General features: G+C 44.5%; 1 long non-coding RNA gene across 1 annotated transcript; it reads right to left on the bottom strand.

Annotated features, from left to right (window-relative positions):
• Positions 1-1957: 1957 nt before the first annotated feature.
• Positions 1958-9230, bottom strand: LOC125757099 (uncharacterized). Its single transcript, XR_007415050.1, has 3 exons — positions 9167-9230; positions 8141-8274; positions 1958-2250 (listed from the first exon to the last, which is right to left on the bottom strand). It is a non-coding gene; the product is annotated as an uncharacterized LOC125757099 (long non-coding RNA).
• Positions 9231-11132: the final 1902 nt, after the last annotated feature.

Here is an 11132-nt window from a genome sequence, read left to right as displayed (position 1 = left end):
TGTGACGTACTGTGGAGATGCGCTAGCTACTTACTGTACGTGGCCTTCCCCTGGAATTTCAATTAGTAAATGGTGTGCCCACAGAGTTCTAAAAGCTTACATTTGCAAATAACGCAATCTATATATACTTGCATGAGCTGCTAATGTAAGCTCTTAGAACTCAGTGGGCGCTATCATTTACTAATCTGTAATAGTTGTGTAAAGTTATAGGTACAATAAACCGTAGGAGGTATTAGTACTCAGTTTATTCTTCATAAACGCTATCACATGTAAAAGGTAGTAGACAGTAGCATTTAACGCTTTTCAGCAAATGGTGGTGGCTGATAGCTGCCCGCAAACAACATTTACCCTATAAATAGACACCTTTACATGATATACAGGCACACATTTGCTAACATAAGTTGGCTTGTTTTCAATGAGGATGACCACTGATTTACAATAGTCCTACTTGTAACGGAAATTTACAAAACAAAACTGGTTCTTAGTGTGTCTTCAGAACAAGGCTCTCTTGATTCACAAAATACTTGTAATAACAGCCATGTTAAGAAAACTTGATGCTAAAGAAAAAGATGCACAAGTGAATACTGAAGACGAGTACAACACTGAACAGAAGTGTCTCTCTGTACTGACGTGGCCCAACAAATACATAGAAAGAGTAGCATCTGGTATACAAGTATACATCTTTAGCTTCATCGAGCCAGTACATAAAAAACTTAATCATGTACAGCCGCGCTCAATATTACTTGCAACACGGGAGCACGTGGCCTCACGAGCGTGGAGATTACGTATGGCTTCCTCTAGCCCTTGTTCGCACAAGTAAACGCGTTCCATCACATGGAGATGATCACAAATAAGAATAATGTCATTCAATTGTGGAAATGAGGGAAAGTTGAAGCTTCCTTGTCACGTGTAGTTCCGGTCTTATGCAACAGAACGTTTCCTGTGCGCCGGGCGCAATCAGTTTCGATTTCACCCTTAAAATTCGATGATGAATATCTAACTACGTGCAACTTTCGCGATTTCTAAAAAAAACGTATGCCATAAATTGAGCCGCACTACAAGTTTCTAATATCAAAGACTGCCATGAACAGAATAATTAAAAAGGTAATTAGTGACTTTTCGTTAATCAGTCGCATCAATATAATTTTCGCTTCTGAAAAGTATTTCCATCCATCAAGACATGGAGTTCATGTGCAATAACGACACGAGTGCAACTGTCACAATTTTTATAATTGATCCGTATTGCTTAAAAAACACTTTACATTTGAACAGGGTTGACTAAGAAGCTACAGAGCGTGACTAAAATTATTTCTATGATCTCACAAGGTTGGCAGCTACTCCAAAAATTCACTGAACCCAGAGAGACCAGTAAGAACCTTCATACTATATTAATTTCTGGGCGTTACGTGCCAAAATCCCGATGATTATAAGGCATTCCGTAATGGAGGGCTCCAGATATTTCAGACATCAGAGGTTCTTTAATGTGCACCGACATCACACAGTACAGTGGCCTCCAGCATTTTCACCTCCATCAAAAGTGCGACTGCCACGGCCAGTAAGAACATTCACTGTACTGACATATCGGTGTGACATATTAAGTAAAATAGGGAACAATTCACAATGCACAATGTAAAAATGCGACACGAGAAATGTGCAAAAGGAGAAAAACACTGACTTGGCCCACTAAGGTGGGCGTTTACCTAAGCCTCAATGTCATAACTATCAATTCTCAAAGGTCTTAGGTAGAATGAAGGAAGCACAGACTGAAATGAACTGGTTATGTTGTGGTCACTTGAATTAATATGGCATCCTTTGTGTAACGACAAATCACAAATGTTTTGCAAAAACACCAGCTGACATTAAGGTATCAGTTCATGTTGCAATGACAGTCACTCACTGCAGGTGCAGCTCTTTGTGAATGCTTGCTAGTTTCCATAAGATGAAATACTAAGGTCTCATGGTGTGCGGTGCATGGATGTGCTTCTTTATGTTCACACGCTGGATTTTACTCCGCTGTGATACTCACTTGCTGCTGTTTAAGGCATCCAAAGATGCTAGAGAGCTTTTGCGAGATTCCAGTAGACAAGATGCCCACGACGAAATTCGGCGTGCATGGTCAGTGGATATGGCAGTCTGTGCTCCATCCGACGATGCTACTTGTGGCGATTCCCTCTATGATCGACGCAACTCAGTCACTGCAGGTGCTCGCGCTCACAGGTGACCGAGAGTTCATGGAGCAGTGACCATCCCCTATTGGAAAAAGTCAAATGGTGGTCATGGTGGAAACCACCATCCACCATTATAGTGGATTAATGTAGTGGGTGGATGGTGGACGGTGGTGGATGGTGGACAAGGTGGGTGGATAGTGGACAGTAGTTTAGGTGGGCAGATGGTGGACGGTAGCCTTGGTGGGTAAAAATTATGCTGTGTACAAGGTAGGTGGCAGGTACGGAGATGGCGGGCATATTTGTCAATGAACTATTCCCCTTTCAATGCTATTTCAGTTATATTTCAAAATATATTTGCCTGTTACACAAGGCATACAGGTTAACCACAGAAAACCAATTGGTAACTCTCAACTTTGGTTCCAAATGTGTTATCAGGCAAAACAGGCACCATAATACCATGTTTGCAGTAAGCAAAAAACAGACTGGCTCAGTGAATAAGTTTATTCCCTTTTCTACATTTCTTGGCGTTATGCTTCCTCCTTTGCCTCGACGAGCAGCTTCTGCAGAAAACCCTTGTAGAAAACCCTCACCACTACATCACGGTAGTTCCTCGGTGGCTATAATTGAAGCGGCTAAGAGAGATGCATTTCTCCAAGCAACCTGAAAAATATTTAAAAAGCACCATTAAAAAATATAAATGATTTGTTTAGTAATCAATATATTGATGCGTCTTACGCTGCTCCTTTCATACACATAAATAGATACTATAGTGACTCCTTGTTGCAAGTATGGCATGTTGTTGGGCTAGTTGGTTCATAGATACAGCAGACACCTTTAAACTGGGCGAAGACAACATGTTAGAAAACAGAAATAAACAGACACACACGAAGCGCACGGTGTGTGTGTTCTCTGCGCTTCGCTCGTCTTCGCGCAGTTTATACGTGTCTGCTGAACTTACGACTAAGAGACTTTTTAATTAATAGAGTAAAATTGTACTACAAATCACTACAGCTGGTGAGGTACTACCGGCTGTTATATTATTTTTTTCGCGAGTTGCCGTAAGTGAAATAGTGCCGGCATTCCGTGCGGGGACAATTACTTGCCCTCGCAACAGGTCGGCAGCGTTCACGTGATGGTTGCCCTTGAAATAAATCTTATTAAAACCACAAGTGGGTCAGTTCTCGCGGCAAATTACCTACCCCTCGCAAAATGAACGCGCGATTCGCTAGCCCGCGTTGAGCAAGAGAAAAAAAAAACCGAAACCACAGCCTATAACTTTCAAACGTTGCAGCGGCAAAAGAAATCCACATTGGACGATGCCGGCGGCCAGACAACGGGGATACACAACCGGCAGTTGACGCTATCGCTGCAGTGCCGAACCCCCACCCCATTCCGCCTTCCCCAGAAGCCCACCTACCACATTATATCGTCCTTCAGGGGCGAATTCTGAACAAATGCCCGTTATTTCCGACGTAAAAACTTATGAGTGCACAAGGGTGCTAGCATAATCAGTGTTGTTTATTGCATCACCAAATGCAACTTATCGCGCCTCACCTATTCCCAGTCACAGCACAACCCGGTGGCAGTAGCAATAACTGTTTTAGTTTGGTTATTACAAATTCAGTGACGATTGTTAAATACCTGTGTAAGACGAGCGCCTTTCTGTCGAAACTTTCATCTACGCTTTCAGTTTTACGGCGGGTAGTGCGCCCGTCTCACATATCCAAGCACTTTGTAACAGTAGCGATTAAGCTGTTCTCAAACGTCGGGCGGGAGCAGCTTCAACACAACTGCAAAGACATTCAGCACCACCGTATTCAATATCCCTTGGCAATACAAATACAGCAATAATAATGCATAACGTGCACAGAGTAGCACTCAAAGCCACCTACCTTTCTCAAGAAAACATGCAGCGTACACGTTGCGACGTCCGCCGGTCTTCAGGTGATGTGACGAGTCGGCGTTGGCTGACCACCCCGTTTGCATGCATCCGTCGGTCTAGAGGCAATATGGTGAGTTCCCATGTGCACGAACTGTCACGTCGATTCTCCATGCCACAGCGCGCGTTGCGAGAAACTATTCCGGCACTCTTCATCGATGATGATCACCAACAAAGGAATCGTACTTGGCAAGCTGGCGCCGTGTACCGTGCATCATACTGATTCAAGATGTTCGGCCTAAGTCAATGACCGCAACATAAAACACAAAGCACGGGCACGCACAAAAATCAACCGCATCAGCACAAACACAATCACCACACCATGACCACGTTGTATGCAGCGCGCCGCCATGTCAGGAAAGAAAAATCTGGGAGGACGACAGCGGCGACGCCAGTGGCCACGGCCTAAACAAATTTCACTTCCGACGCTGTCGGACGTGACGTCATCGCCGCCATTGAGACAGCGCCTATGGCGAACACGGCCTCAGAGACGGGCAGTAGACATCAATCTCGGAGGCGAGGTTGTAAGGCGCTACCAGCGTCGCCGCATACTCGCAGCGAGGAGGAGGTAGCTGGGAAGCAGCTGCTCGGCTCAGATAATAATAACTGCTGGGGTTTCACGACGTCCCTAAAGCACGATATGATCTTGAGAGACGCCTTAGTGTGGGGGCTCCGGAAATTTCGACCACTTGGGGCTCTTTACGTGCGCCAAAATCTAAGTATACGGCTGTGCTTTGCACCTTGCACCCGTCGAAATGAGGTTCTCTGCTCAAGCCGCAAATTGTTTTTGCAATACAGTACATTGTCAATCTGTTTACGCGAGGTGATTCGGTTGCAGCATGCATTTCACGGGCCTTTTTCTCAACGTTTACATCCGTAGCGCACATGTGTTGATGTTTACTTCCAGCCTTCATTAAAAAAAGTCACAGTTTCGCCGCAAGGGCGAAGCAATGAATGCGATAGCAAGAAATTAATGCTATACGAAGTGAGGCTCGCCAATGGATACTCTCAGTTTGAACAGCATTCCTGTTGCAAAGGCGGCCGAAGCAGCGAAGGAAACTAGCGTGCTTCAACTGTCGAGCTGTGACACTTGATAGTTCGCGCTCATCTTCTGTTTGTTCGTTTAGCGGCGTCCCTTCAGCTCGAGTGACTTTCGTACGCTCGGTAACATGAGCGCGGACATCACGGTGAAAGCGTGAAACATTCCTCTTCCCCTCACCGCGAGAAAACCGCGCGAGCAGACAACGGAAGGGCAATGTTCTCGCAGCGCAAATATAAGAAGCGAGCGAGCTCGACGACGACTTTTAAATGCGCCCGTCGTACTGCTAGCGCCATCTCGCTGGTAATGAAGAAACGCTTATTATCGCCTGCCGTCTCTGAGTCCGTCCAGCGGTAAAGGGTATGTATATAACGCTCGCCGTTAGCTACGTGGAGGATCTGCGTTTCGTGGCGTAGTGGATAGCGCCACTCGCTGCGGAGCAAGAGGTCCCTGGTTCGATTCCGCGCTTCGGAAGCATTTTTCTGAATTATTTTTCTTTGGGGCTTTTATATATATATACATACTTATACATATACGGTGCATGACGGCGACGGGGACGGACATTTTCCAGTCGAGACTGCCCATATAATTGCTATCGCAATAAATGTGAACGAGCAGCAAATTCAGCGCGAATGTTAAAGCGCAACAGGCGTGGTCTCGGGTAGGTACATCCCACGGAAGTCCAAAAATTAACTGCTATGCAGTGATCACTAATTCTGCGTTTTCTTAGTGCTCGAATCAATATTCTCAGCCAGGAAAATCGTATTAAAATTTAATAATAATTAAGCAATACACTCTTGAGCATTTTTTCGCGATCAGTACAACAGGTGGACTGCAAACAAATGTAGCATTGAAAACGAAAGCTCAAAGGGCTCGACCACTCACCACAAAAATGTAGATTTATTTCCTGTCAGTCAATAAGAAATAAAGAAAACGCATGCTCACAAGGGGTGTATTACAAATACAAAACAAGTTCGATCCTGTCTATTGAGTTTTACGTTGCTCCATTAGGCATTACCAACTCGCCCAAAATGCTGTTCATTTGCACTGCAATAATATTTCACATTATACTCACCATAGTTGCCACTGCTTTCGAGTATAATGACGGTGTTTGGTGCAGCTTCTCCAGCATGGTGCAGCATGGTACACCATCATTTTCCTCACCCACCATTCCCTCGCTGCTTTCCACCATTCGCGCCATAGTGGGCGCTGTCTGCTACCCCTACCCAGTATTTTGCTGCTACTCTCCACCATCGTCCACCATCCTTTCCACCTTACCCAGCTAACGTACACCTTGCCACCCACCACTGTACACTATAACACCATGATTTCCATCATACCCAGCATTATTTCCACTATATCCACCACCTTTTCCAGTATCCACCATGGTAGTTTTTCCGATTCACCCTGCACAGTTTAAAGATAGCAGAATACATATTTCTGTAATAAGAGACGTCCTATGCCTGCATTACGCAAGTTTGCTCTTTTTAGTAAAGCACCTACACAGTCACTGAACCACAACGCACACAAGACAAGGACAAGCAGAAAACATGAAACACGCTGGTGGCAATTAAGAAGCTTAAGAGTGCACAAAAATACATGCAATAGATATTCTAGATCACGCATGCGCAGCTTGCGTGATCTAGAATTCATGTGAAATCACAGGTGCGAAAGCTTGTTGGGAGAAAGAGACTGTAACTGTATTTACACACAGGTATCACCCAAATTGATCAATTCAAGCTCAATAATTTTGTACGTCAGTCAACTGCTGTACTTGCTAAAAATTGTACAGACTCGATAAAGCTAATTTGGTTCCGCAATGCTTTCATTGTTTTTACTTATTACAGCGTGCATCAACAAACCCTTAATGCAGCTACTGCCGTGCTATTCTAGTGTTCTTAGAAGCAATCAGTTGGAGACCTTCTGCATACATTAGCATAGTGTCCAATGCATTTTATAGACAGCTGACTCTGCACAGTCAACTAACTGGCTGGTGTTTCGTTGTGCAAGTGAGCTTTGTGCTGCATTGTCTCACATATTCCTGTTTACTTAGCCTTTATAATTCTTAACAAGAGCAGCAGCAATCTGACCTATGAAATTATTGAGGCAGAACTGATAGATAATTTAGGTATTACCTCTACACAACATCCTTCCATATCTCTATCTCATAGTATAACTTGCAATATGACAAAACTTTTCTCCATGCTGCCCACATGTGTTGTAAATCATATTTTGCTTATAGTTGGGTCTGAAAGTTTGAAAGAACTGTTGTAGGCATGTTTCTTGTGCAATGTAAACTTCAAGCATGTCCAACAGTAACATTGCAAAATGTAAAAGGAGAAGGTCTGAATTACTGTCACATTGTATCTAACCATACAAGAACTAATCAAAGTTTTCATGCAAAGTGCACAAAATGAGAAACTTAATAATAATCTGTGAAAATTGAAATTAGGCAAACTGGAAGCAGACAGATGTGCATATCCCAAAATACGCTTTCCAGAACATAATACTATGGTGGTAAACATAAGCTATGGCAAACGTACCTGCCTGCAGACAATCTGGCACATTCCCTTCTTTGTTGATATGTATGTGCGCAGAGTGTAATCTGATAGAGCATTCATGCTGCCCGTCACAATCACTGCTTTAACCATTTATGAAACTGCGATACAGTATGTCTATGCTAAACTGAATAATCTTGTTCTTGTTTAAAGCATGCTACAAGTTAAATTTGGAACTAGAAACAACATTTTACATGGTGTTTTTGCAAGCACAACAACACCTTCAAATTTAGCTCTGCCATACATGAGTCAGATGAGGCCCCCTGCCATGCACTTGCACATTTCCCTTTCAAAAAGATGGCAGAGGGCATCCTAGATATGGTAGTACTCATATAACAAAGTTACAATGCTCTTTCAGACGCTGAGCAAATTCGATATTGCAACTATTTGTTGCTCAGGACGTCTAAGCCCTGTAAAATGGAGCATAAAAATTTACCCACTTTCATATTAGAACTGAGTGGCATTCCTCAGTAGGTCCTGTTTGGTCATAAGCGTCCAAGGTAAAAACCACCTTCCAAAACTCACAATGACGTGTTCTGGAACATGATGCCTCAGGCTGCTGCGCAGGCCCTGCGAACAAACCCAAAACGCTACCTTCTCATATATGGCTGTCTTCCGAAGTGAACGACCTCGCCTCGCCTTTTTCGTCACAATAATCAATTACTTAATGAAAAATTTCCGAGGATTTACGTGCCAAAACCAAGGCACGTCACAGTGGAGGGCTCCGGAAATTTCGACCACCTGGGGTTAACGTGCACTGACATCGCACAGTACACAAACTTGCAGCATTTCGCCTCCATCGAAATGCGACCGCCACAGCCGAGATCGACACCCATCTTTCGAGCAATCACTTAAGTTTCATAAACGTGTGAGCAATCGAATTCAAACTACAGGACTACCACCGTTACGGTAAAGTTCCGACGGCGTCGTACACAAGCGAGCTAACCAGACGCCTTAAAATCATATCTGAAACGGGCAAACACACTACAGCCCATTATCTACAGATGACCCAACGCGTAAAGAGACATCAAGACTAGCATAAACTATAGCGGGTAGCCAATATGTCGAATATATCGAGTACAGAACGGGGCCTATATATACGCATGTTGTGAGGCGAAGCGAAGGCACAGGCCCTGCACTTCGTTGCACAAGAACGTTGCAGACAGGAGTACAATCAAGAAAACCTAAAAATACGCGAAACCCACTCATGCGAACCACGTTTCGAGACTTAATTGAAGCGCTGGAATGAGCGCAATACTTTCTGCGTGTCCCGCTCTCTCTGTTATATCAAGAGAGTGGATGAGGCAAGAGAAATGAATGTCATCAGAATGTCTAGTCCCTAAATGCACAAAGAAAACGCATGTCCAAACAATGCGGCAAGGTAACAGCTCAAGTTTACCCGGAGCGTCACTGACACAAACAAAACGAAAACCGCCGTCAGACACACGGTAAACATACGTACACATTTCCTCGAGGTACATGCAGTCAGTGTAAGTTGGCTATGAACACTGTGCTCATAACGCAGCCAGGGGGAGGTTACTCCGTATACCTCCCATAGGATGCCTTAATTCATGACGTCAGCGCTGGCAGCGCCAAACGTCCCTTCAGTTAATATCCTGGCGGCTGGGATTCAAAGACTCGAACGGCAGAATGGCGGCGCACACGGTATGCGTCGTCATGGCAACACTAACACCAGCCGCGCCTCCTCTCCTAGCACCCTCGTGCGCGCCGGGTTTTTCTCTTTTTGTTTTGTTTGCGTGCGTGGGCTCCCTGTCCCTTTCTTTTATGACCCCCTCGCCCCTCCTCCGCGTGCTGCGCCGTGCAGCGCGCCGGGCGTTTTTTTTTTTCTTTTTTTTTTTTGCATCCGCTGCGCGTGCTGCGCCGCGCGTTCGTTGCGCGTTTGAATGTGCGCAATTTGCAATCAGGCATTCTGCAAACACTGCAGTCGTGCAGCATGTGCCAGAACGCAAAAGAATGAATTGCACTCACAACACAAAATATCTTTGGTCTCTTTTTATTCTCCTCGTTTCCGAAAATCAACATTCTATCAAATGTGGTGCGATACAGGCTCAGGATATTAACATACACGTGTTCATGATCACTAAACAACACGAAAGTTCTCGGCAATGTTAAGAATTTAAAGAACAGTGGAAAAAAAAAACAGAACATAACACTAGGGCACATATTCAAAAACACAATATTTATACTGACAAAAGTGCAGAACAGCTTCTGATATATGCGCACGATATTGCACAAAATTATCATAACTAACAAAATTGAACATTCCTGAAATGCAAAAACAATGAAAGCAGTTGAAATACCTAAAAGTAGAATAATAATGTAACGACCATTTTAAAGATGTCAAAATGAACTCCACATATAACACAACTAATATTGGCCGCACTTTATTGACTACATTTCCAAAAACGTTGATTTTCATATAACTAGTGATGATAAACGCGGAGAAAATGAACGGCTGATATCGGACGTTCATGGCATCTCTTCTTGAAGTGCGCCGATTCTGCAATTCTTCAGCTTTTCTCTGGGCGCACCGATCAGCTGTGTTGCGTTCCGAAATACGCCCTAAAGAAAAGGGCAAGTTTCAATCAGATAAAGAGCGCCGTCGATTCGTGCAAAAGTGAACTCGTTTGTTCGTCTCAGAGCAGCATAAGTTTTCATACATCTACCTAATGTCTCACAAACGTGGTTATAGGCGATGGGGAGTAATTAACCGGAGACAAATGCAAAGCACACACTCAAGCACGCGGTTCTGTGAGAGTTGTAAACCTGTAACTATAGTTACTTTGCATTGGCTGCTTGTTCGTATAACGATTTAAACGCAGCATCCTGCCCTTTTCAAATCAGTCATTTTTGAAAACAGTAACTGTAGCCCCACTGCAGAGAACAGCTACTCGGTATGGACGTGAATTCAAATTGACACAATGAAAACCGCGACTCAAAGTTCGTTGTCTGTCTGTCAAAGGGCACGCTCACCTGTCGTTCTTTTGGGGGCCGGCACATATATTCCGGGACTTGTTCTGGAAGTATTCAAGCAACAAAGCACTATGCACGAACAGCGCGAGTCGTAAAACATCGCGTCGCACAAGCACACAGCGAGCGAGCATCATGAAACGGACGAGCGACGACGGCTAACGCACGCCTCACCAACGCCAGACACGAAACTTTCTAACGGATTTCAAAGTCGGCGGCGCCAGCAAGGCGGCGGAAAGCGCGCCTGAGCGCGCCTCCCGCAGGAAAGGGAGTTGATCCCGCCAGAGAGGGGGTTGAAGAGAGTTGGGAGGAAAGAGACGGAACGCAGATTTTAACTCTGATCCCAGTCAACAGATGGCACCTCAATTTGCCATACCGGTCACGTGGGTTTCTTTCACTAGCCTGACGCAGCATGGAGCGTGGACAGAAGACACGGC

Source organism: Rhipicephalus sanguineus, chromosome 2 (assembly GCF_013339695.2).
Source record: "Rhipicephalus sanguineus isolate Rsan-2018 chromosome 2, BIME_Rsan_1.4, whole genome shotgun sequence".
Lineage (NCBI taxonomy): Eukaryota > Metazoa > Arthropoda > Arachnida > Ixodida > Ixodidae > Rhipicephalus > Rhipicephalus sanguineus.
The sequence above is the reverse complement of the archived record's forward strand: the minus strand, read 5'-3'. Positions and strand labels throughout refer to the sequence as shown.